Below are 25,797 nucleotides of genomic sequence, written 5' to 3'. Positions count from 1 at the left end.
ATATCTATACACCAGAGAAGAACAAAATTAGTTTCTCTATGGTATCATCAGATTATTCAAACCATAAATGAACATTAATTCTACAAGCCAAAGAGGTTACTTCTATTTCTAAGGTAAGTGGAATGGTTCAGTCTTTACTGCCATCCCACCAACATTTGCCACTGATGTTGCAGGCAAACATTAAAAATAAAATAAAATAGGAAGCATTATTTTTGCAACAGCCCTTGTATTTTGGCACTCATTTGTTAACAAACAGATGAGAGATACTTGCACTATCCATCAGGAACTAAAGAGCCCCTTCTCAAATCCATCTCTCAGACAATGCCACTTGCCTGTGAGGAGTCCATCAGATTCCCAGTTGGCACCTTTACAAACTCAGGCAGTTATCAGTCATCTCCTTTAGACAAATGCCACATCTATCACTTACATCATATCTACATACTTCAATATACCAGCTGTTCTCTTACCAGTTGATACTTCATTTAAACCAAGTTACGTTGAAGCCAAGGACAGTATTTCAAAGTGGAAAAATTGCCAAAATCCTTCTTCTTTCTTTGGTGAGGAAACACTGATCTCCAAATATACTGGTCTAATCCCAGCTTTACTTAGGAGAAACCATAAGTTTTATGCACACTGTTGTCAAAGCATACTGAGTATCCTGTTGTTGAAGGTGTTGTTTAAAAAGATAAAGAACTGGGCTAGGGCCATCTTTTCAATAAAATGACTAAATTTCACTGCTTGAAAAAAAAAAAAAAAAAAAAAAAAGACACAAAGTTTGTTTAAACAAACATTTTCACAGTAATAGCCAGACAGTGCTTAGAAAAGGACAAACATTAAGGAAAATCTATTTCACTAAGTTGATATCTTTATGTTCAGAGAGCTTTTCAAAGGAAATGGACTAAGTTTTCTTTGTGTAAGTTGTAAGAATATGAACTAATCCAGAAGCACAAACTTCCATGATGCAATGGCACATGGAGAATGATGGCCACGTTCTTATCTTCCAAGTCAGGCTCTGACAGCTGAACCAAGGTCCCCAGGAAGAACACAGATAAAGGACTGTTTTCAAGTCAAGACTGTCTTGGATTGTATCAACACACTTTACCAAATTACAATACAGGAAGCCTGCCTTTGGCCTACCTTTATCCACTGCCCGGGCTATTTGCTGAATGTTTCTCATTGTTCATCAGATGAAAATAAATGCTTGTCACTGTAGATGTACAGAGACATCTGACAGAGCTTTCTGAGATCATCAGTATAGAAGAAATTTAGATTAATGTGTCAGCTCATGGCCTCTACCAGCCTTCCAGTGATTCTCAGTGTGTATTACTGTCTTAGTAGAAACTCAGCAACAGCAGAGAAAGGCTTTTCCTTTTCATTGCTCTTAAATGCTCTCCGTTTAACCCCTGGTTAAAGCTGTAAGGAGGAGTTCTCTAGAAGACTAACTCACTTGTTCAGCTGGGACATGAGATGGCTGCAGGGAGACCTCACTGTGGCCTTCCAGTACTTGAAGGGAACTTACTTGGAAAACAGGCAGGGGACCAATATATTACATGGGCAGACATTGATAGTGGGGAGTGGTTTTAAAACTAAAATAAGGGAAATTTTGAGTAGATATTGGAGGGAAATTCTTTACAGGCTGCTCAGAGAAGCTGTGGGTGCCCCATCCCTGGAGGCATCCAACATCAGATTCAATGTGGCCTATGGCAGCCTGATCTGGCGGGGGGCAACCATTTCCAGGTAAACCAATGCAGGAACTGCATCAGGGATAGATCTAACCAGCAATGATATTTAGCCATCAAAGCCCTAAACAGAGAACCATAGAATCATTAAGGTTGGAAGAGACCTCTAAGATTGTGTAGTCTAACCATCCACCAACTTACTGCCACTAAACCATGTTTCTTAGTACCACACCTAAGAGTGCTCTGTTCACAGCACTTCCTTTGCTGTTCCCCACTGCAGACAGCACTAGTCTGGGTAAAAGTTTCTGATGAAGCTTTTATAGGAGCTTTTCTAAGTGCTATTGATCAGCCTCTAGCTGGAGCCTGTTTCCATGGCTTCCCGTTGCTCGGGGTGCTGTTATCCTGAGCTGTGTCACTAAGCCCCCCATGTACTGATCTACTGGTTAATGGCTCATCCTTCTCTAACGAAGCCAGCCCCAGCACACATACTCACTGCGAGGATCCCAGAGCAACACTGGAGCAGACATTGTGTTCTCTGTAACAGGCACGGAAAATTGCAGAATAATCTATACTGGAAATCCAGGACACTCTGAACCTTATTCACCAGCTACAAAATTGAAGATATATTTGCCAAGGCTTTTCTCATTCATTGGCCACATTTTTGTTTGTTTGTTTGTTTTTGAAATATAACTTTGCACAATATATTGCCAAGAAAAAGAAAAGGAAACAAGCATTTTTTATAATCTGCCATGCATCTTTTTCATTGTTTTTGTTCAGAACCACATGAGTAATTCTGCTGTGATTATCATGGCTAAAAGAGCAACACTTTTCTGAGACACACTGGCAAGCTGAAATGCTTAGTGCCTGAGACGACTGATCCTGAAAGTCACCTTGGCCATTTACTTAATTGGTGTCAGAAGAATGGGAACACCATAGATTCTGTAGAAATGTGTAAGCTGTTCTGTACCTCTCCTCCCAAACAATACCTCTCCCCCAACAGAAAATAACATCAAAAAAGTGAACAGAGTGAGCCACCTATTAAATGTCTTCTCAGCCTTCAAAATATTAACAGCTGTCCAACAGCCTGCAAAGGTCAGGAAAGAATGAAGAATGCAAGCTCCTGATTTTATAAACAATAAAATCATAAAACCATTAAAACAAAACCAGACTTTACAACAACTACTTTATATCTAGCTCTGCTTTGTGGTTTTTCTTTTAATCTTTATGCAACATTTCTTACACAGGAAACAATTCTAGAGATATATGTTGCCTGCAAAACCATCCAGAAGTAGATAGCACTATGCAAATAAAAACAATAACGAGTTAAAATTGTGTCTTTTATACCCGTATGTTTGAGCCAGTCATTCACCGCTGTTCTTATTTGCTAACACAAATTCTGAAGTAGCCTGTTTATTTCAGCCGCGTACTGAATGCGCCGTCAGAGCAGTCACCACCCACCCCCACTAAATGACTCAGAGGTTAAAGGTCTAGAGGGGAAGATGGGAGGGAAGAGATTTCCATGTATCTTTCAGTAAGAAGCAATGAAAATAATATTAAACTGGACTTGAGATCCAGTGAACAATTAATTCAGTTACATTAAACATGGTTCACCAGATGGTGTGTTTTGTATTATATTTATTCAAAATTTGACCCTTGGGATTGAATTATGTGAATTTACTGTTGTTCTACACCATCCTGTCGTGTCTCCAAATCTACAACTCTTTTGTTCATGTGACATTCTGACCTATGGGGCTCTGCAAAGCCTGATTTTCTCCTGACTGAAACCAACCAGAAGTGCACAACAACCAGTAAAAGTAGGATTGAAGAATAATGCATTTAGATTGTCAGCTTTGATTTGATTAGCTTCAGCCCACACTTCCAGGCAAAGTGGGAAGACAAGCAAAACATATAGCAATTTTATAGCCCTAGCGTGGTCGTCAAAGTTACATGCAGCTGAACAAGTAGCTTCAAGAAAGCAAAGCAAATGCCACTTTCCTGGCGCTTTCCTGATCCAGGAGCAGCCAGCCCTGCAGCCAGCTGTCCCTCAGCAGCCCCATGCGTGGAGGCTGTGAGTTTGGGAGCTTACCCCATCTCCTTCCATCCTTCTTGTTAGAACTGAGCAGCAAGCAGACTGTGCTTCCAGTTCCCACAGCAGCACTGCATAGAGAAATATCTGTATAAAACTTACCATTTTTGTAACAGTTAAGAGAAAAACATACAATTTATGCCACTGTATGGCAGGAGCAATTCTACTGAAGTCAGTGGAGTTATACTATGGCAAAATTTGGACTTGTCATATGACAGTCAGACCCTTTGTGCCAAACAAAACTGGAAAAAATATTTTCCAATAAAAAGATTCAGTTGTTTAAAAATATCTGTATGAAGAGTTCATTTTGAAACAATTAAGTAACTGCCAACAGACTACAAGGAAGATCAAATCAAACTCATGATGAGCTTAACCGTGCTGAAGATTTTATGAAGTAAAAAAAAAGAAGCGACACAATGTGAATGTTCTCTCTGCCAAAACTATTCAGTGGAAGTTTCATAATCTTGTTTATTAGTAACTATGGGGAATGATGAGAGAAATACTGTGTGCTAGCGAGCTAATTCCAAGAAAATCACAAAGTCAAATGGCATTTCTAATGGTCTTTCTCCATCTCTCCAGGATGAGAAAAGACCTCCTGCAGTCTGCATTATGAAGACAGTTTTAAGGCTGCAGGTACAAAACTAAGTTACCTGTAAGTTTCAAAGTGATGCGACCCCACGAATAATAATATAATAAAATATATAAAATATAATAACAGTTACAAATATACATGTAAAAGATCTTAGCAACAAAATACATTCATCAGGTTTTCCAGAAGCATTCTAACTTTCAAAGAATACATGTAAAATGCTTGCAAAGTGTTGTAAACATGCTGTAAAAGACTGCAGGTGCAAGAACCCCCTTTCTTTTCCTAGGTATAAGGAAAGCTCGTGCTACATTCAAGGCACCCTGAAAGCACGAGGAAATCTGCAGAAGTTAACTGGATGGCCTTTATTATATTGAGGGGAAGAAAGTACTTGTCTGAACTAACGTCAGGTAGGAAGGCTCTTCAGATTGAACACACCAAACCTCCACAGAACATGCAAATGATACCTCTTTTCTCATTAAGCGAGCAATGAGAATGATATGAAAACAGAGTGTGACAGGCTAACTAGGAACCGTCAGCACAAAGAGTGCTCCCCATTAAATGACTCTGGGAAGCAAGACAGAAATAGCACAAAAAACAAACAGTATGCTTGTAAAAGGGACATCTGTGGCTATTCCTAGCAGGAAAAGTCAAGCTAAACTGAAACACCTTTTTCTCAGTAAGTTCTAGAGCAAGTACAGAGCTAAATCCTTACAGAATCTGATTCTGCACACCTCAAGTGCTTCTCACATGTAGCCTGGTCTACGAGCAGGGAAGACAAATGGGAACGTATGACTGCCAAACTTTTAACCAGAGAGGTGGAAGACACTCTGGAGAACCAGACTGACTCAGCAAGTGGGAAAATAAAGTCCTGAGAGAGGAGCGGACTTCTGCTTCTGGGAAGAAAACAAGAACAAGAGCAGACAAGCAATAAATTTCACAGCGGTAGAGAAAGAATGAAAATCAAGCAAAAGCTCATGTCTGGTTGATAGCTACTTTTGCAAAAAAAAGGTGACATTGTTCCAGTTCCTTTTGCAGGCACTCTGGTTGCTGGCACTTAAGAATTAGGATTGGCACACAAAAGAATATTCTATTATACAATCACAATTATTTTTAAGAAGCAAAAAAGGGAACATCCTATCTTGTGAGGGATCAAGTACATATCACAAGGAGAAGACCTTTCCTGTGGCTCATTAAAAGTCAAGCAAAACAAAATATAACAAAAAGGCATTAATGTTAGGAACTTAAAACTGCAGCTAACCTGGAGTTTTGTTTTGTGGTTTTTTTTTTTGAAAAGTCAGTTTCTCCAAATACATTCAGATACATATCACAGATTAATGAACAGCTAGTGATAATGAACACAAACTGCAGCTCTGCATGAACTCTGACCTGATGAGCTCAGCTGGAGCCCCCTGCCCCAGCAGCTCTGCCTGCGTGTTCCCTGTTTGTGCATGTCCATAGCCAAAACACCTCTGGCGCCTAACGCTGTAATACAATGGTGCAGATTAGGATCACTGCAGCAATTTCAGGTTTCTTGTCTCTGTTTTCAGTGGTTGCCACAGTTCTGATCCCTGTATTTAATGCCATGCGCCTACTCTGATGGTCGTGCAAGCATGGGCCCAGCTTTGTTTCCTTCCTAATCCCCATCCTCCTCTCCCATGCCTGTGGAAGTACCTCCTTAGGCACTCACTGCCTGCTTCCCCTGTTCATCACTGCCCACCTGAACTGTAATGCTGACAAAACCAACGATGACTGTTCTGTAGCAGAAACATCCGTTTAGCTAGTACTGGCCACAGAAAGCGGGTTAGATAGATTTTTACTAGAGAAGTGCTCTGAATTTAAACCTGTATAGCGCTTACTCATACTAGTAAAATAACAAAAAAATAAGTAATCATATGGTTAGGTTTGACAGAGGAGCACCTCTCTCATCATGGGGGCAGCCAAGTCACTGTATCTTAAACTCACTGTTTATTAGATCTTCAATCTATCTGCCTTCAAATCTATCACCAGATAAAGCCCTTTTCTGCCCAACCTCATTTGGGTAGACCAGGTCCACTTTCTCTTCCAAGTTCAAACCTCCAGAGATCCCTAAAAATGCACCTGCTCTGTCACCTCCCCTTGCCTCCTTATGGATGATCCTGACCATCACATACTCAAAATATGCACTACTGTATACATATTCAAACTCATGTTCTTCTGATATATTTGTGCAGAACTGTTCAAGGCATCTCTTACTGACATCACTGCCTTTCCCTTCTAACCAGGTCTTAATACCCTACAGTAGGTGCTCAGACCCTTGACCACAGATGAAAAATAATAGATCATTTCTGAGCTGCGGAAGCAAGGCACATCCTGCTAAACTATTTCTGTTTCTAGGTTAAAAATGTCCTGGTTTTGGCTGAAACACTGTTAATAGCACACCAGTGTTTTGGATGCTGTGTAATGATAGGTGCACACTAGGGGTTGGGGAGGGCTGCTCTGCAGAAGAGCAGCTGCTTTTGTGGCATGGCAGCAGGGCACAGGGAAGAGTCAGAAAAGCTTTCCTGAATTAGGCAAGGGATTGTTCATACCCCTTGGCATTGTGAAGAAGGCCATAAAGCTGTGGGGAGCTGGCCCAGGGCTGGTCCCTGCTGGGGGTCTGGCTCACTGTTGGTCAACACAGGGTGAGACCTTGCACTGTTGGCAGGGCATTAGTTGGTGAACAGTTGTATTGTTAAGCTGGGTATCACTCAGAGGGTGGCGAGTGATTGCACTGTGGGTCTCTCTCTCCATATATCTTTATCATTATGTCTTTGTTTTCATCATCCTCTTCAGTTTTAGTAAATAACTTTTATCTCTACCCATGGATTCTATTTTGCTTCTAATTCCCTCCCTCATCCTATTTGGCGAGGAGTGAGCAAATGGCTGTGTCGTGCTGACCGCTGGCAGATTAACAAACGTTTAGTCACTAAGGTGGTGGCACCACATTTTATGTAAGAAAATAGGAGACCTTCACACTATGTAGAAAAAGATCGGACCACTGAGACTTCCACATCTCCTGACTCAGAGCTCTTAAGCTCCTTTCCTTTGCTTAGTTTTTTTCCAATAAGAAGATAGCTGAATTCATCATTCCAAGGCATGGAAGTTTTATTCCACATAGGAGAAGCAGTACTTTATTACAGAAGCTGTAAGAGCTACCAGTTCACTAGCATATTCAGAGCTTTCATCCAACTCCTTCCTTCTGCAACTGTCTACCTGGCACGGATCGGGACAATCTGCTTGTATTGCTCCCCAAACAGCAAAAAACCAAAACAAAATGCACTCAGCATCTTTGGCTGTAACTGATTCGTAGCAACGGGGACTGGGCTAGGTTTAACTTAATTACAGGTACCCCGTAGGCATCCTGTTGGCTGGAATTCCTTAAAGATGCACCAAAATTTCTGCCATACTATCATCAGAAGGTTATGTTGTGAACACGCAATTTTTCAGTACCAGCTTCAGGATCTGCATACAGCTTAGGCAGGTACCAGTTTTTTTCTAGCTTATATCTAACTAAAAGATTAATGCAGTAATTCACTGCTCACCTTGATCACGGATGAAAAGTTCGAGAACAATGTGGGGAACTCTGCTGACTCAATTAATGCTTTAGTCGTTAAATACAAAGCATTGTTTTCCTTGCTTGTCTGGTACCTCTCACAAAACAACTGCACTGGAGGAGAGGTTAAACATAAAATGACTTTCGTGTAATCACAAACTTGATAAAGAGAATATTTATGCCAAAATCAATTTTCTTGACCTATAATGTTCAGTTGTTTTTCTAACATTGTTGAAGATTTATATCTGGTTAGAAATTCCACAATTTAGCTTTTCTTTTCCTTTATTTCTCAGTAAGGCCACAGTCACCTGATAAAGTGAGTTTTTATACTCCGTTACTAAGACCTGCAACAAAACTTCAACACAAGTTCACTGCAGGAATAATTAAATCAAGGATCAAATTGTTAGGGCTGGAAACATTTAAATATAAATACATACTCCATAAAATACCAGGCAGAAGAATATCTATGAAGAAAAATAAGGACAGTTTTGAGGCATGTTCCCTCAGTTTCCTGTTATACAAATTCCCTTCCTTTACACAAGAGCTCCTATGCTTTTGCCCTAGATGCAGTAAAAATAAGCACTGTAAGTAAATGACCACAAAACAGACAGAGAGCCTCACTAAGAACAGGGAAACTCAAACGCCCTTCCCATCATACGCAGACATGTTATGGTCGCTTTTCAGCTGGCAGATGCAGACCCCTGGAAGCAGACAAATAAACAGACCAAGCAATGGAACATAAAGAGAAATAACCCTAACACAGCATTATGCTGTATGCAGTAGAGAAACCAGCTAAAATGTACTCCAACAAAGTAACCAATGTGCAGTGGCTCTAGGGACTCACATCTCCACAGTGCCCAAGTTTCCCTGACTTCTTGTGCGTAAGTATTTTGGACCTTTGAGTATGAGCACCCTGAAAGAAAGAGCTGTGAGTTTCAAGAGTAATCCAAGTGGACAGAGCCGTTTCCTCAAGCTCAGCAGCTGCCTTATGGCCTTATGTGTTTTTTCAAGTGATCCCGTGGATGAAGAGAGTTTCCCACAGTACACACACTGGATCTGGCACAATTCAGCAAGGGAAACAAGTACCTGATGCACTCAGCATAAGGCCTATGGAGATCATGAAAATGACAAGAAGACTGACCGTTTTCCTGCTAAAATCATCAAAAGAAAAAAATAGGAAGTCTCCCTGTCTCTTTTAGATGCAGAAAACCAATGGCATTATGAACACAAAAGAGTGAAAAAATAGCAGGCAGTTTGCTGTGGCACAACCACCAGAAACAAAGCACCACTTGTTATCTGAGTGCTAAAAATATGATGACGATTAATGGTAAGGATGAAGGAAAAAAACAAATAATAGATGGAAGAATACATGACGTAATTATGTTAAAAACATAATAATAAAAAAAGGGGGCTGAGTGTAGCATTTCAACATTTACAATAGGATCTGAATAGGCTTCAGCAGCCGGCCCATGCAGTGGTAGATGACAGGCCTGGATCGGTCCAACCATCATGCAGCTTCCAACTTAAGCCTACATGGAACTGTGTGCTGGGCCTTCCTCCCTGACCCTCTGCTATGCTTTTGGGTAATCAAATCATAGCATCACAGAATCACAGGATGGCTTGTGTTGGAAGGGACCTCAAAGTCCATCCATGTGCAGCCCCAGCCATGTGCAGGGACACTTCCCACACAGGCTGCCAGGATCCCATCCAACCTGGCCTTTACTGCCTCCAGGGATGGGGCACCCAGAGCCTCACCACCCTCTGAATAAAGAATATCCTCCAAACATCTAACCTATTTCTCCCTTCTTTTAGTTTTAAAACATTCCCCCTTGTTCTGTCAATATCTGCCCATGTAAAATCACTCTCTCTCCCTCCTGTTTATAAGCTCCCCTGCAAGAAGGCCACAATGAAGTCTCTCTGGAGCCTTCTCCAAACTAAACCATCCCAGCTCCCTCAGTCTTTCTTTGTAGGAGACATGCTTCAGCCCTCAAAGCATCAAGAAGGGACAATTGAGTCTGTTCTCCAGCAATTTGTAGGAGAAAGAGAAAAAAATAAATCCATCTGCTTTGGAAGTCATACAAAAGGCAACAGGAGCAAGGGAAGGCTGGAATGCTGATTGCCACCTACTCTTTCACCAGAAGATGTTAAGGCACATGAGGAATGAGCAGGAGAAACAAGACAGCTGGCATGGATAGATGGGCAGATCATGCCTGACCAATCTGGTGGTCTTCCATGATGGAGTGACAGTACTGGCAGACAAAAGGAAAGGCAACCAGTGTTGCCTACCTGGATATGTGCAAGGCCTTTGACATGGTTCCCCACCACATCCTTATCTCTAAATTCAAAATATAAGGATTTGAAAGGTGGGCTATTTGGTGGATAAGCAATTGCTTGGAGGGTTGCAGCCAGAGGGTTGTAATCAGTGGTACTGTGTTCAGGTGAAGGCTGGTCACAAGTGGTGTGCCTCAGGGTCTGTCTTGAGACCAGTACTATTAAACATCTTTATCAGTGACATAAATGATGGGATTGAGTGCCCCCTCAGCAAGCTTGCTGATGACATCGAGTTGAGCAATAAAGTTGATATGGCAGAAAAAAGGGATGCCATGCAGAGAAACCTTGATAAACTTGAAAGATGGACTCTTGTGAACTTGATGAGGTTCAACAAAGTGAAGTGCAAGGTTTTGCACTTGGGTCAGGGTAGTCCCAGATACGTATACAAACTGGGAGAAGAACTCCTGGAGAGTAGCCCTGATGAGAAGGACTTAGGAGTCCTGGTCTATTTCAAACTTAACATAAGCCAGCAGTGAGCGCTTGCAGCCTGGAAAGCCAACGGCATCCTGGGTTCCATCAGAAGAGGGGTGGCCAGCAGGGCCAGGGAGGAGACTGTCCCATCTGCATACAGGACTGGGTCCTCCAATACAGGAAAGATGTGGAGATTTTGGACAGGGTCCAGAGGAGGAGTGTGAAGATGCCCATAAGGCTGGAGTACCTCTCCTATGAAGACAGGCTGAGGGAGCTGGGCTTATTCAGTCAGAAGAGAAGGCTGTGGGGAGATCTCATTGCAGCCTTCTAACCTTTAAAGGGAGATTATAAATGGAAGGGAAATCAACTTATTACACAATCTGATATTGACAGTACAAGGAAGGGAATGGTTTTAAACTAAAGGAAGGAATATTTAGATTAGTTATCAGAGGGAAGTTTTTCACTGAGAGGGGGGTGAGCAGCTTGAACGGGCTGCCCAGTGTCTGGAGGTGATTAAGGCCAGGCTGGATGAGGCCCTGGGCAATCTGATTTAGTGCTTCATCTAACAGCTGGCAGCCTGCAGCAGCGGGTTGGAACTTATGATCCTTGAGGTCCCTTCCAATTCAAGCCATTCTATGATTCTATGATTCAGTGACTGTCAAAAGTGAATTCTTTCTCTTGATCTTTTTAGTGTCTAAACAAGGTCCGTTAATTCCTGAGATGTACAAGATGTTTCTCTGTTTTTATATAGTTTTACATATACTTATAAGCTCCTATTTGGATCTTGCCTTGACACAAGAATAATTACTACCAAAAATTAATATACTTCATGTAGACAGTTATGCTCAGCAATAATTATTGATCTATTTCTCAAAAGCATCTCTGAAACTCTAATGACAGCTCTCTCTCTGGCAAATGGTGCAAACATCAAAATAGTTTGGGGAAAGAAAAGAATAATCTATTATTAGTTTTCATTGCAAAAAGAGCAATATATGATCCACACAAAAAGGTAAGACATAAAAATATCAGATACTACTAGATAATTAGCTTAGCCAAGTCTAGGTTTATTAAGCCATCAAAGCCTCTAGCTTAATGTCATTACTCACAAAGGGATGCATTATGCAGCATGTGGAGGTCTTAGAAGGGAGTTGTCATGGTTTTGTAATTTTTGCTGTTGGTATTATGCATCATGACATCATGTGGAACACAGAGAAGAAGAACTACACATCCCAGAGGACCTCATGGCCAGAGAGGAAAATACATCACAGAAGTGATGCTGTCTCTCTTACTGCTGGCAGCAGGTGTGGGTGAGCTTCCAAGCTGTGGCACCTTCAATTTCAAAGTAGGTGTAAGGTTGGCTAATTGTAAAGGTATTGACCAAGATGGTGGTAAATAGTCAAAGGTTATCAGAAAAAGAAAACTCACCAATGTCAATACCTTGACCGGAAAGCTGAGGCAGTCTCCACTGTGGAGCAATCTCCAAGAGATGCTGCCTCAGTGGTGGTCACAGCCCTTAATTGAGGTCTCAGAGGAGGTGGAGTTGAAGTCCACCCCTTCCGGGAGCACAGCTAGTTTACTCTCACCTGTGCTCCCACAGTCGACCCAACACTTGCCTCAGCTGATTAATCAGAGGTTCAAGCTGTGATTTCCCATACAGTATGCTTCTCGGTTTTCAGAAACCTCTCCCTCTTATTTTACTTGATTTATTAGCCTCAATTTCAATTAGATTGTATTATATTATGTTATCCTGCATTCCGGTATCATAGTCAGTAAAATAAATTTTCCTCCTCAGATTGTTGCCACTGCTCTGTTTGTTTCCTTGAGCCCAGCTCCCATCTCCTTACCCCTTTTCCTTCTTCCCATCCCATTTTTTTGTGTGTCAGGGTGCCCACAGTCTTACTGCCCCCCTGTCACAGACACAGATTGATGTAAATATCACCGTGACAGTTTTGAGAATCCCCTACCCTGGTTTACTCTTCCCCTTCTAAAAGTATCTATGAAAGGAGATAAAAAGGACTGAAAAGATGCTGATTAGCTTATGAAAACAACTGAAATACAGCAGAGAAACCTTCCAGTATATTTCATGTACTCTGCATCATTGTGCTCTGCACAATTCTCACACCATCACAACCTGACTCAAGCACTTGGGCATGGTAGCAATGAGGCCAGTGGCACCTGTAGTGATAATACTAAGAGCACCCATAGCAAGAGAAGCCCCCCAGATCAGCATGGGTCACAGCCCTTTACTGCTTCCCGCCCGTGGGGAATTGTTTGTCACTGCTGCATTATCCTGGTTTCAGCTGAGACAGTGTTATCAGCATACCAATGTTTTGGTTGTTGCTGAGCAATGGGAACACACCTGGGACTGAGCTGGGCTGCTCTGCAGGAAAGAGCTACCGCCATGATGGTGTGATGACAGGGGGTAAGAGGGAGTCAGGACAGTTGATCTGAATTAGGCATGGGCTTATTCCATAGCACGTGACATCATGGGGAGGGCTATAAAGTTGTGGGGAGTTGGCTGGGGGGCAAAAGATGCTAGGGGATTGCTGGGTGTCAATCCACAGGGATGAGATGTGGCACTGCTGATGGAGCACTGGTCGGTGAACAGTTGTACTGTTAGCTGGGCATCAGCCAGAGGTGGTAAGTGATTGTATTGCAGACATCTCTCTATAGCTATCATTACATTTTTGCTGCCATTTTCCTTTTCTGTTTTAATGAATAGTTCTTAGCCTACTTTGTTTCCAATTCTCTCTCTCAAACCACTCACAGGGGGAGGAAGTGCCTGGCTGTGTGGTGCTGAGTGACTGTCAGGTTAAACCACAACTTGCACACAGAGGCAGCAGACACCCATCAGCAACCAGGGCTCACCGGGTTAAGGACTCGGGAATGGAAGTCTACATCCTCAGTAAGAGCAAGTCATTAATTGCACTGCTGTATGCTTGTGGGAGTGGAAATTGAAAGCCTTTTATTGGCATTCTCATTATTTAATGATAATGAGACCCCAGTGTGCTATAAACTGCTCCTAATTTTTATTTTCACAAATTGGAGGCAAATTCCCTGCTCCAACTAAAGATGTCTTAACATCTATTCAGTTGACCCTCAAACACAAAAGAACCTGGAAATGCAACAGAATAGTTAAATTTGAGTAATATAGAAATAAATAAGCTCTTACATACTACATGCTTCTTAAATTGTTATTGCAGCTCCACAGGATTAGGCCCCAGCAGCTCAAATCTGTCTCATTTGTAACTTCTCCTATCTGTGGGTGGCACCCTGGAATTGCCAGAGAAGATCAGCTCACCCGCACATCTAGCCCTGAATTCCTGCCTCTGGCAACTGCCTCACTTCTAATGCTTCAAAGGAGAAAAAAAAGGAAGTTTTTACCATAGATCCTAGCAAAAGTTTTTTGTTTTTTTCTCCTGAATCATGGATACCAGCTTGTAGCCCAAAGCATGAAATCTGATTACTTAAGTTTATGTTTTGTCTCTTCTCTTCCTCCTGGAGATATGTTGTCATTTATACATTACTCATGCTGGTGCATATTTCACTGGCCTCTCAAAAAACGCAATGGAGAAGAGATTTCTCATTCAACAGAAGAGACCTCATAATGCAGACCCAGCAGTTCAAAGGGCTGGCACTCTACCTCAGAAGTTACAAATAGCCACCAACCTGAGCATGAAACACAGGCTGCTCACACAGATGCAATCTTCTATCAGAGTCCTCACCTTGAGGATATTTTTATATAAGAGACTTTGTATAAGAATGTACTACTGGATTAAAAAAAAAAAACAACACACACACAAAAAAACCCCAAAAATGTACAACTTATCATTTCTGATAATTTCTGACCATAAATGAAACTGTAAGCTTAGAAAAATCTACTCAAAAGCCACTTTTTTTTTTTTTTTTTTTTTTTTTGTCAGAGCACCTATGCAAATCCCAATGTGCTGAAAGTACTGAGAGGGATGTTGGGATGAGGTCTGTTTCTGTTCCCCTGCATTCTCAGGACTCTCCCAAGGTCACAAAATGAATGTCCTTGCAAGGCTGCTGCTGTTATTTCAGCTAGCTGCAAACGGGCCCAGAAGACCAATACAGACATTGATTGACTACCTCTTAAATGAAGATTTGGGTAGGAAAGCAGATTCAGAATTTTCAGCTCTAATTTAAAAGCTGATGCAATAATTATCTGTCATTTCTTTGTGCTCATTTGACATGCCAATCAGAAAAGGTAATCTGACAGGATCTACGCTTCCATTTTAAGGTAATTTCAAATAAGAACAGCACATCTATTGCTGGAGAATGATTAGTACCAACATTTCCATTAAAAGTTAAGCAGAATGGTATTACTGCTGAAGCTCATTTGTCTACTAAAGCTTATGGAGTGATTGCCTCCTACAGACTCTCAGAAGTCATAAAACTGCATTCAGTATGGATAGTGATTTTATGCACATTGTTTTTATAGCTGAGTAAGTTAAAAAAAAAAAATAAATCATGAATGACTACATATTAACTAAGCACAGAGGGAAAAATCACCTTGCACCACTTCTGCTTCATACCCATGCAGCTCTAGTTCCATTAAGCTGGTGTTGAACTATCACAATGTAAGAAATCAGCATTTTATAGTTGAGTCTAATACACTGAACAATTTAAAACGCAGTCTGGCTAGTGGGATGCACTGCACAATGCTATGAATATTCAGCAACATTTGAACCTTGAGCTCCCCCTTGTGCCACGTAACTAAATTACGTGTGGAATAATTGGGTTATTCTTGATCGGCTTTAGGATTGATGGTAGTAGGCTGCCAGCAGCTGGCCCAGCCTCACACAGTGATTAGCGCTGCATGTAGCAATCCAGTGTCACACCTGATGAAGGGAATGGAAGCACAAGGGTTTTTTACTTCTGCTCAACTCATGGGAGCGCAAACATTACTTCACCAATAACCACATAAAAATGCGACTTGCAAAACGTAGAATCTAGATTCTCTGCACTAAGGATTCATCCATGTTGACTGAAAGACTGATATATGTGATGTGTTTTTCAGAGAATACTGCATTTGCTTTGAACTATGGAAATGCCCCATAACCAAACGTAACCTCCACTTTAGTATGACTATCTAATACTTTGAATACAGAGAACAACACCGGCAATAACCAAGCAGACAACAAATGAGAATGATTCAAAGGACAGTGTTTGAAGCCAGTCATTCAAATACCCTAATCACATTAGTGTAAGGTAATAGCTCATTTATAAATTCACATGGAAAACATCAGTTAGTTATGTTAGATCCACTGTGCTGTGGGTAACCACTGCTGGTACCCAAGTCCTCCAAGAATGACAATCATCTGTATCAGTAACAGGGAAGCAATTCTCCCAGCCTCGTTGCCTGTTTGAAATCGGCATTATTTCTACAGGGAAAACCTCTGCATGTATCTGAGTTTGACTTATGAATTGCATGCAAAGAAGACCTTCTGAGAATCACACTGTTTAAAAAGCAAGTTAATGCAAATACAAAAAGCTCCTTAAAAATGTATGAAGATCTTCCCTTGTGCCAAAGAGATAGTACCCAGGCCAAAACTCCACTTCCCTTAAAAACAAGAGGGAACAAGACTTGCTAACAGTGGAATGGGACCAAAGGTTTAAAAAGTCTTGGAATGAAGAGGTTTGAATATCTGTTATTTCTGCATTTGAGGGTGTTGGGCATGAGACATTCTAGCACACCATTTGTCAAGCTTTACAGACCTTAGAAGTTGAGATAAAAAGAAAACCCAAAAACATTAAAAACTGCATTCGTACTGTGATGCAAAACAAAGGAATTTGTTTGCTTGACATTTTCCTGAGCCTTCCAACATTGCTCTGCGTAGCCCTCCTGAAAGCTGCTCTTTCTGGGTTTTATGTCTACTGTCCCCCCATTTCTGCAGCAAGGTTCTCAGCACAGAGGTAAGAAGTCGCTCTGTAAGGTCTGTAAGCATGTGTAGCAAAGGGAGGCTGCGTTTATTCTCTTCCTGCAGGCCTAGGCAGGCTCTCATTGACATGTGAGCAAAAGTATTGCCATCCCTGGGTTTGCACAGGTTATCACTGACCAGGAACCTCAAAATTAATGCCACCAGGCGCAGAGAAAACATGCTGACTTGGAATTGTGCCTGCAAGGCCAACACAAATATAATTTTATCACCAAAGCCTGAAGATTGGCTTTGTATGTTCAGAGTGCTGAGTGCTGCAGTGGCCAGAGATGTGCTCCTACAAGGTAATCTCTGAGTTTAGAAACACTTGAAATGACAGATCATTTTTCCGGTCAAGTTATGTATAAATATCAGCTGTATAGCAATTATCTGCAAAAACTGACCCCTGGATAGACTTGACACAGATAAAGTGAGACAGAGACAATGGAAACAGACCATTTCCCCACTCAGTGGACAAAGCAGTATTGAGCTGATCTGTTTCTTTAGTGCAGTGCTTGTATTTATAGCAATGCCTGTATGTTTTTATCAGTCAAACTAAGCTCTTCCAGAATTTTCTGTTCCATGCTGATGAGGTGTTTTTATTTAAAAATATGACTAATGTTCAAATATCCTCCGAGGTTACTGTTATTATTTTTACCATTACAATACTTCTGTCCTCTTCTGTGACAGTAATCTGTGTTTCCTTCTCAGACACAGGTATTGACTAGGGTCAGGCTGAATGAAGATCCCCATTGAATAACTACAAACTAAGCAGACTTATCAGACAAATGTTTCTCATTTCCTATTAGTCGTTTGTGATCTTTTGGGTAGCCTTAACCCAGTGGGTATGCACCATGCTGATTTAATAACCATGCGTGTCTCAGGAATGTTACCTTGCATTTCTCCAGAGCCTTGCATAAGTTCAAACACGTTATGAGGGTTATCCTTACCAAACCTCTGCAATCTCCAACAAAAACCCAGCACCAAGGAGGTGTGATGAGATCTCTTGTGCATAAACCAGTGTTACCTAAAATTGTTACCAACTGTCAGTTCTTCATTAATTACGACAAATGCAACCCCTATAACTCTGTCTGCAGTTATCAAATTAATTGGTGGATTTAACTGAACCATCTCAATTCATTTATTTTGAAGCAGCTTTGAGCCATGAGCCTTTATATCCTTGCTGTCCAAGAGCAAAAGCACCTCTGTGACCTCACACAAACAGATGCGTGGCAACATGGGCTGTGCTGCTGCTGTCTGACTGGTATTGTGTGAAGATTTATGTTTGTGAAGATGTAAATCTAAACTGGAACACCAAAGGCAGCCGTATGCTAAAAATGCTATAAATGATGTTGCAAACTGATACATACAAGAACCACTACAGATCTGATAAGGCATCTCGTTGCCCAGAGTCCACAATTCAAGCAAAGAAAATATCCCCCCCCAGGGCAAAATATGCTTCAACACTCTTCTGTCTGCCAGTCGCACAGCCTGAAGCAAGCACAGTCTCACAAGGAAGCAGTGGGAAGGAATGAACAGTACAGGCAGAGGAAGCTGCTGCTGAGCCACTCTGTGACAGCATGAGCACATCACTCCCTGCCCTCCTGCTCCATTGGGGTCTGCATGGGAATAAATCTCAGCTCCTCCCCACACATGCCACTACTCCTCCTACAGCTCATTCCGTTGTGCACAACTGGAGTGCATCGTAAATACCAACAACAATCAAAGATCAAGGAAATAAATCCTGAAAACACAGTTTTTTGGTTTTTTTTTTTTTTTTTTTTCTTATTTAGAAAGAAAATATTTTCCTTTCCATACTTTCCATATCAAAACAGAAAATGGAACAGTGCCAAGGAAGAGAAGTGTTTGTAAAGCTGGGTAAAAAGGGCTTGAGAAGCAGTTTTCTTTTCCCTATTCCCCTCAAGGTCAAATGAAAAGAAAAAACAAAACAAAACAAAACAAAACATAAACGGCACTAAAACACCTTCATGGAAAACCCCACATTTTTTGTTGTTGCTGAGCGACTGCGTATCTGTGAATTAAAAAAAACTACCACTTTGGAATCACATTTCTCTCTTCTTTTGAAGTCTGTAAGAATTTAAATATTATTTGATAAAAAAAGAAAAAAGAAAAACAAGTGTGTCTGTTACACACTTTCAAAGGGAACACAACAGAAGTCTGGCCTGTAAGCTTAGTCTGTGAACTCACACTAAAATTGAATTTGTGATGCTTCAGTCTGAGTGTGTGTTTACAACACATAAACATGTAATATGTTATAATGAATTATGGTCGGTCTACTGTTATCTCTTATTTTGACAGTTTTTGGGATTAGACAACACAGCTTTGCTTCCATTTGTCATGGATAGAGTAGATGGAAAACCACAGAATCCTTAAGAGTTGGGAGGGATCTCTGAGGGCCATGTAATACAACTGCCCTGTAATGCACAGGGACACCACAGCTGGATCAGGCTGCCCAGGACCTGATCAGCCTGGTCTTAAAAGTGTCCAGGGACAGGGCATCAACCTATTATTACACTCTACAACTCCCTGAAGGGAGGCTGTGATGAGGAGGACTTCGGTCTCTTCTCCCAGGCAACAAACAGGACCCGAGGAAATGTCTGCAAGTTGTACCAGAAGAGGTTTAGATTAGACATAAGGGAAAACTTCTTCTCTCAGAGAGTGGTCAGGCACTGGAATGGCTGCCTAGGGAGGTGGTGGAGTCACTGTCCCTGGCAGTATTCAAGACGCATCTGGATGAGGAGCTACAAGAGATGGTTTAGTGGCTTGTGGTAGCAATGGGAGTGGGAAGACAGACTAGATGACCTCGTAGGTCCTTTCCAACCTTGTGATTCTATGATTCTATGCCAACGGGTTACCGTCAATAGGTAACCTGTTCAAGTGCCTCACCACCATCACTGTAAAAGACATTTTTGTAATATCTATCCTAAATCTACCCTCCTTGAGCTCATGTTCAGCTGCCATCCACTGGTACTTCCAGTTTTCTGAGACAGGACTATGCTCAATCCTTTCATCTCCCAGTTTGTACTGGTAACGGGAGCTGCCTCAATCCAGGTGCAAGACCTTGCACTTGGATTTGTTGAACCTCAGGAGGTTTTCCTGGGCCCACTGCTTAGCCTATCTAGGTCCCCCTGGATGGCATTCCATCCCTCAGACATGTTGGCTGCACCTCACAGCTTGGTATCAACAGCAAACTTGCTGAGGGCGCACTCAACCCCACTGTTGATGTCACTGATGAAGATATTAAAGAGTACCAGCCCTAGCACCAAGCCCTGGGGGACACTACTACCAGTTCTCCTCTCAACAATACACTGGCACTTGTTCCCACTTCTCCAGGCTGATTTATCTGTACAGTGTTCTGTAAAGTGTTAATTAGGTTGGTTTTAGAATGGAAAAACAATCACATAGAATCACAGAATCACGTGAGTTGGAAGGGATCCTTAAAGGTTATCTAGTCCAACTCCCCTGCAATGAACAGCGACACTTACAGCTCCATCAGGTGCTCAGAGCCCCTCCAGCTGGACCCTGAATGTCTCCAGGGACAAGGAATCCACCACCTCTCTGTGTAACCTGTGCCAGTGCCTCTGCATTCTTACTGTAAAAATTTTCTTCCACATACCCAGTCTAAATCCATCTTTCTTTACTTTGAAACCATTTCCCCATTTCTTGCCACAGCTCACCCTGCTAACGAGTCTGTCCCCTTCTTTCTTACAGCCCCTCTTTAAATACTGACGGGGCCCTCTCAGGTCTCTGCAGCCTTCTCCATGCTGCACAGCCCCAGCTCTCTCAGCCTGTCCTGTAGGAGAGCTGTTCCATCCCTGGGATCATTTCTGTGGCCCTCCTCTGGATGTGCTCCAACAGCTCCATGTCTTTCCTGTACTGAGGCCTCCACATCTGGATGCAGTGCTCCAGGTGAGGCCTCACAGCGCAGAGAAGAAGGTCAGAATCACCTCCCTGACCTACTGGCCATGTTTCTTTTGGTGCAGCCCAGGATATGGTTGGCTTTGTGGACTGCAAGGACACACTGCTAGCTCATATCCAACTGCCATCCACCAGGACCCCCAACTCCCTGTCAGTGGGGCTGTGCTCTATCCTTACATCTCCCAGCTTGTACTGATACTGGAGGTTGCCATGATCCAGGTGCAAGACCTTGCACTTAGCTTTACTGAACATCATGATGCTCTCCTGGGCACACTGCTCAGCCTGTCTAGGTCTCTGTCAATGGCATCCCATCCCTTAGGCATGTTGACTGCACTGCACACTTAAGATTTTTAGACTGTAATCCATACAACAGTCATAAAACAATCACAGCATACTCTAAAAGAAACTCTTCTGCAGAAAAATAAATTTCTCCTGAACTCTCAAACACACAGTCTTGCTGAACTGAGCAAGTTTATCAGGAAACCATCATATTAAATGTCCTGCAATAATAACATCAAATTTTCTGGACTTTGGACATGAATTCTACATTTAGCATAATATATCCAAGGTATTTAATGCTCTCATAGCAACCAAAATGAGCTCACTCAGTTCAGATTCCTAAGAAAGGCCAGAAAACCCCAAACATTCACGGGTGGAAATAATTCACATACAACCATTGTGTTTCTGACCTCCTGGTTCTCACAAGAGATCTTCAAAGACAGTTCCAAAATATCATCTTGGAAGGTAAATTCATAAATCCACTCCACACACACACACAAAAAAATAATTATACATACAGAATGGTTTAAAGGCACGTTGGATTTCCCCATGTCACAGCTAACTCCTTCATGAGTTACAGACAGCAAATGATTTGTGTCTCCTTTTCTCTTTGCCGGACATGTCGCATGGGTGACAATCCTCTCCTCCAGCTGCCCCCCTCCCAGAACTATATGGTTTAATTCACAGATGTCAACCTTCTGGCTCGCTTGGGCACAGAGGTAAGTGGAATTGTCTCGGGCCACATATAAAATACCTAATATATTAAGTAACAAAACCTCTTTAAATCTTCATATTTTTTATTAAAACAGAAAAAAAAACCCACAAAAAAACACCCCCCCCCAAAAAAAGGAGCAACAAAAACATAAAGCTATTGGAAATATCTGACCTTGCTTATATGAAACTAATGTATCACCCTTGTTCAGTGGTGATGGTTGCAACTCTTATTGAGATCTCAAGGTACTCGTTAGAGATTTCTGATGAAATTTTACTCTCCCTGTGCTTCATCCTTGAAAACAGTTGTTCACAAATGTTATGCACTGTCAAAAGTTGATGATAAGGAGTGGTTGTGTGATTGCTCTGTGTGAGCTCATAAAAATTTGGTAAAGAGACAATCAAATTTTTGAGTTCAGTATCTGACTGTAAGTGTATGCATTCCTTTTGAAAATTTGCAGGTAATGTATTTATGTCAACTGAAAATTGAGTAAAAAATATAATTAAAAATTGTCTCTTTTCTTTTCTTTTCTTTTCCTTTCTTTTTTCTTTTCTTTCTTTCTTTTTTTTTTTTTTCTTTTTTTTTTTTTTTTTAAGCAAAGGGTGGGCAGTGATGGGACAGGGGGAAATGGTCTTAAACTGAGACAGGGGAGATTTAGGTTGGATATTAGGAGGAATTTTTCACCCAGAGGGTGGTGATGCACTGGAACAGGTTGCCCAAGGAGGCTGTGGATGCCCCATCCCTGCAGGCATTCAAGGCCAGGCTGGATGTGGCCCTTGGCAGCCTGGGCTGCTGGTTGGTGACCCTGCATGTAGCAGGGAGTTGGAACTGGATGAGCACTGTGGGCCTTTTCAACCCAGGCCATTCTATGATTCTATGACAAAACATATTCTCAGATTCCTTTATCAAAACAGACACAGATCTGTGTAAGAAAGTATTGTGGATACAAATCCAAATCAAGGGATTTTCTACTATCTCCTCCACTAAAAAAAAATAAAAAAATAAAAAAAAAAAAAAAAAAAAGAAAAAAGAACAGTAAAATGGGAAAAAGATACATTCTGCTCCTTCCGGACACGGAAAGTTAAGACTGCAATGTTCTCAGATAAGGAGATCTACAGGGCCCAGTTCTTTTCTGTTGAAATGACTGCTGCATTTGCACACAAAAAATTCATGGGAGAGTTCTGAAAGGTGACCAATTCTCACTACACAGCACTGCAGTTAGCCATTTCGCTGACTGGGTAGCTAATTTTGTTCAAAGATCCATACTTAGGAGCTGCTTCTCACACCAAGCTTACTCCATGCATGACTCACAAATTCATATCCACTAGGTTTCAAAAGAGACTGAATACCTCTTTCGTTAGACTATTTGTCTCCTTCACTTGCTGTCCTATTAGCACAAGATAGAATTTATTGCATTTTAATGTTATGTGGCATCTGCTCAACTATAAATTAATCATTGTCAGATAGGAATAATATAATTAGTTTCTGCGAGTACGCCTTTTACCTTTAGTTGTTAATTAACTATGTAGGGACCTGTGCCTTTCACAGTCAGCATATTCACAACACTGAAATGTCATTATTCAATCTCTTTCTAAGAATATATTACATCTTTGTACTTAGGCAGCATTGAAAGCTTATGCAAAAATCAAAGCATTTTTAAGCTAGTAGTGACACTACTGTGTCTGTTTTCACATACTGAAAAAAATGTTTCAGGACACACACAAGTTTCAATTACTGCTTTGGTGCAGCAGTATCTTGACACACTTACTGTTTAATATATAGCTTTGGTAGACATTGTCTGCAAATATTCACTATTTAGTAAAATGAAATAACATTCCAAGCACCCTAACTACTGCGCTATCAGATTATACTGCAGTGACAGCAATTGCAGGCAGACCCTGCATGACCCAGGAGCAAGACCTCATACTCGGATTTGCTGAACCCCATGAGGTTCTCCTGGGCCAACTGCTCAGTCTGTCTACATCTTTCTGGATGGTATCCCACCCCTAAGGTGCATCAACCACACCACAGTGCTTGTTTTCTGCAAACACACTGAGAATGTAATGGATCCCACAGTCCATGTCATTGATGAAGACATTGCAAGAGTACCAGTCCCAGTCCTGACTCTTGAAGGACATTATTCAACACTGATCTCCATCTGGACATGGAGCCATTGACCACCAATCTGTGGGTACAGTCTTGCAACCAGTTCCCTGTACACTAAACAGTCCACCTATCAAGTCCATATCTTTCCAGTGTGGAGAGAAAGATGCTGTGGGAGATCATGTCAAAGGCCTTACTGAAGTGGCTCTTCCCTTATCTGCTGACACAGATACACTATTGTAAAAGGCCTCAATTTTGGTCAGGCAGGACCTGCCATTGATGAAGCAATGACAGTTATTTCATATCATGTCCCTCTTTTCCAAGTGCCTTAGCACTGCTTCCACGAGGATCTATTCCACGATCTTCCATGGTACAGAAGTGAGGCTGACAGATTTGTAGGTTCCTGGGTCATCCTTTCTACTCTTCTTAAAAATAGGTGTGACACTGACCTTTTTTTTCAGTCACCAGGAACTTCACCTGATTGCTATGACTCTTCAGATATCATCAAGTCTTGCTCATGGGTTTTTTCAGGGACAGCTCTCTACACTCTATTCCTTCCCTGATGTAGAGGTAATGCCTCCTCCCCTCCTTCTAACATTTTCATCCTGAACAGCTTGCAGCCGTCAATAGCCACGTGCCAGTCACCAGGTTTTGGTGTTGGTGACTACATTGTGGTTTTCTAGTAGCGTGGTGGCTTCCAACTCCTCCTGTTTGTTTCCCAAGCTGCATGTGAAATAAGCAGCAGGAAATGGGGCATGGAAAGTGTACCTCTTCCCAAGAACATTAGTAGTTGGAAGACTGAAGGCACCCATTAAAACAAATGACTAAGCTGGAAAATGAAGTAGAAATAGCAAATGACAATGTTCCTGACAGGAACACATTAGAAATCCATACCAGTAAATCTCTGAAAGTGAAGATCCTACAGAGAAAATACAGTGAAAGCAAAATTCAGAGTTAACTTAAGAAAGAGTTTCTTCTCTTAGTATGAGACACTGTAGTGGTCTTTTATCAAGGAATGGTCTGCATATTTTCTTTCCTAGCTGCCAGAAGGTGGTAGTATTTCAAAATATTAATGTTATTTATGAGGAAATACATTCGTTGCATTATGACTTGGCTGCCTGCCAGTGCTGTAATATTACCTTCATAGGAGTTATAGGTCAGCATCCACATAATGCCATAATCATATCAGAGGGAGTGGGAAACACACTGCAGTCCAGTTACTCATGACAGCTTGTTTCAGGGGAAAACATATTAATATCTGCTTGTCATTGAGGTAGTCTGACACAGTATCAGACATCAGTGATATTTTCTGGAATCTGTGAAAGAAATTGAGTGGAATACCCTCAGCCATGTGGGATCACTTGCAGCCAAGTTTCCCAGTCTAAATGAACACCTCTTTAGTAAGTCATTAAATCTTTCAGTTTTTTCTGCTATCTTCAAAAATGAATTCTCCAACAAGGACAAAACCAATGTTAGGCTGAATGTATAATTAAAGCAGGATGCCAAGGAATGAGTCTGGCTCATGTTAAAAGCCAATTCTTGCCATACGACATCTGAGTATCTTTCAAGGTAACCTATGCAAAAGCCATTCCAAAGAAATGTGAGCAAAGGCATTTTGAGTGTTCTTTTTTCTACTCATAAATAAGCACAGTTCTACAGATCTTAGAATTAGAAAGAGATTGCTGTAGCCAATCTGGTCTGCTTGGACCAGATGTGGTTAGGCAAAATAAATGGTCACACAGATTAAAAAAAAAAAACAACAAAAAACAGATGTCTCAAGTAAATACGTTAAATTCAATGCATTCTCTATAGGTTATCACACATAGAACTGTGAGTTAGGGGACATCTCTGGACTACTTCTCCAAATCCTTGGTTAGCGTTCTAAGGATGAGCAGCAGAATCACAGAATCACCAAGGTTGGAAAAGACCTCCAAGATCATCCAGTCCAACTGTTCACCTGCCACCCAACACTGAACGCTAAATTATGTTCCTTAGTATGAACACCTCCACCACCTCCCTGGGCAGCCTGTGCCAAAGCACTGTCACCATATCCGAGACAAAATTGTTCCTGATGTCCAAACTGAATCTCCTCTGGTGCAACTCTGTGTCCTTCCCTCCCGTCCTATCACTAAATTACACAGGCCAATGCCCACCTCAC

The 25,797-nt window shown here is 41.6% G+C and overlaps 1 protein-coding gene across 12 annotated transcripts in view; it reads right to left on the bottom strand.

Annotated features, from left to right (window-relative positions):
• LOC107317829 (glypican-5-like) overlaps window positions 1-25,797 on the bottom strand; it is a 364,600-nt gene that overhangs the window by 172,702 nt on the left and 166,101 nt on the right. The gene's annotated exons all lie outside the window — the stretch shown is intronic.

Source organism: Coturnix japonica, chromosome 12 (assembly GCF_054131305.1).
Source record: "Coturnix japonica strain WE chromosome 12, WE-NBRP24, whole genome shotgun sequence".
NCBI lineage: Eukaryota > Metazoa > Chordata > Aves > Galliformes > Phasianidae > Coturnix > Coturnix japonica.
Note: the sequence above shows the minus strand (reverse complement) of the source record. Positions and strands in the feature narration are given on the sequence as shown.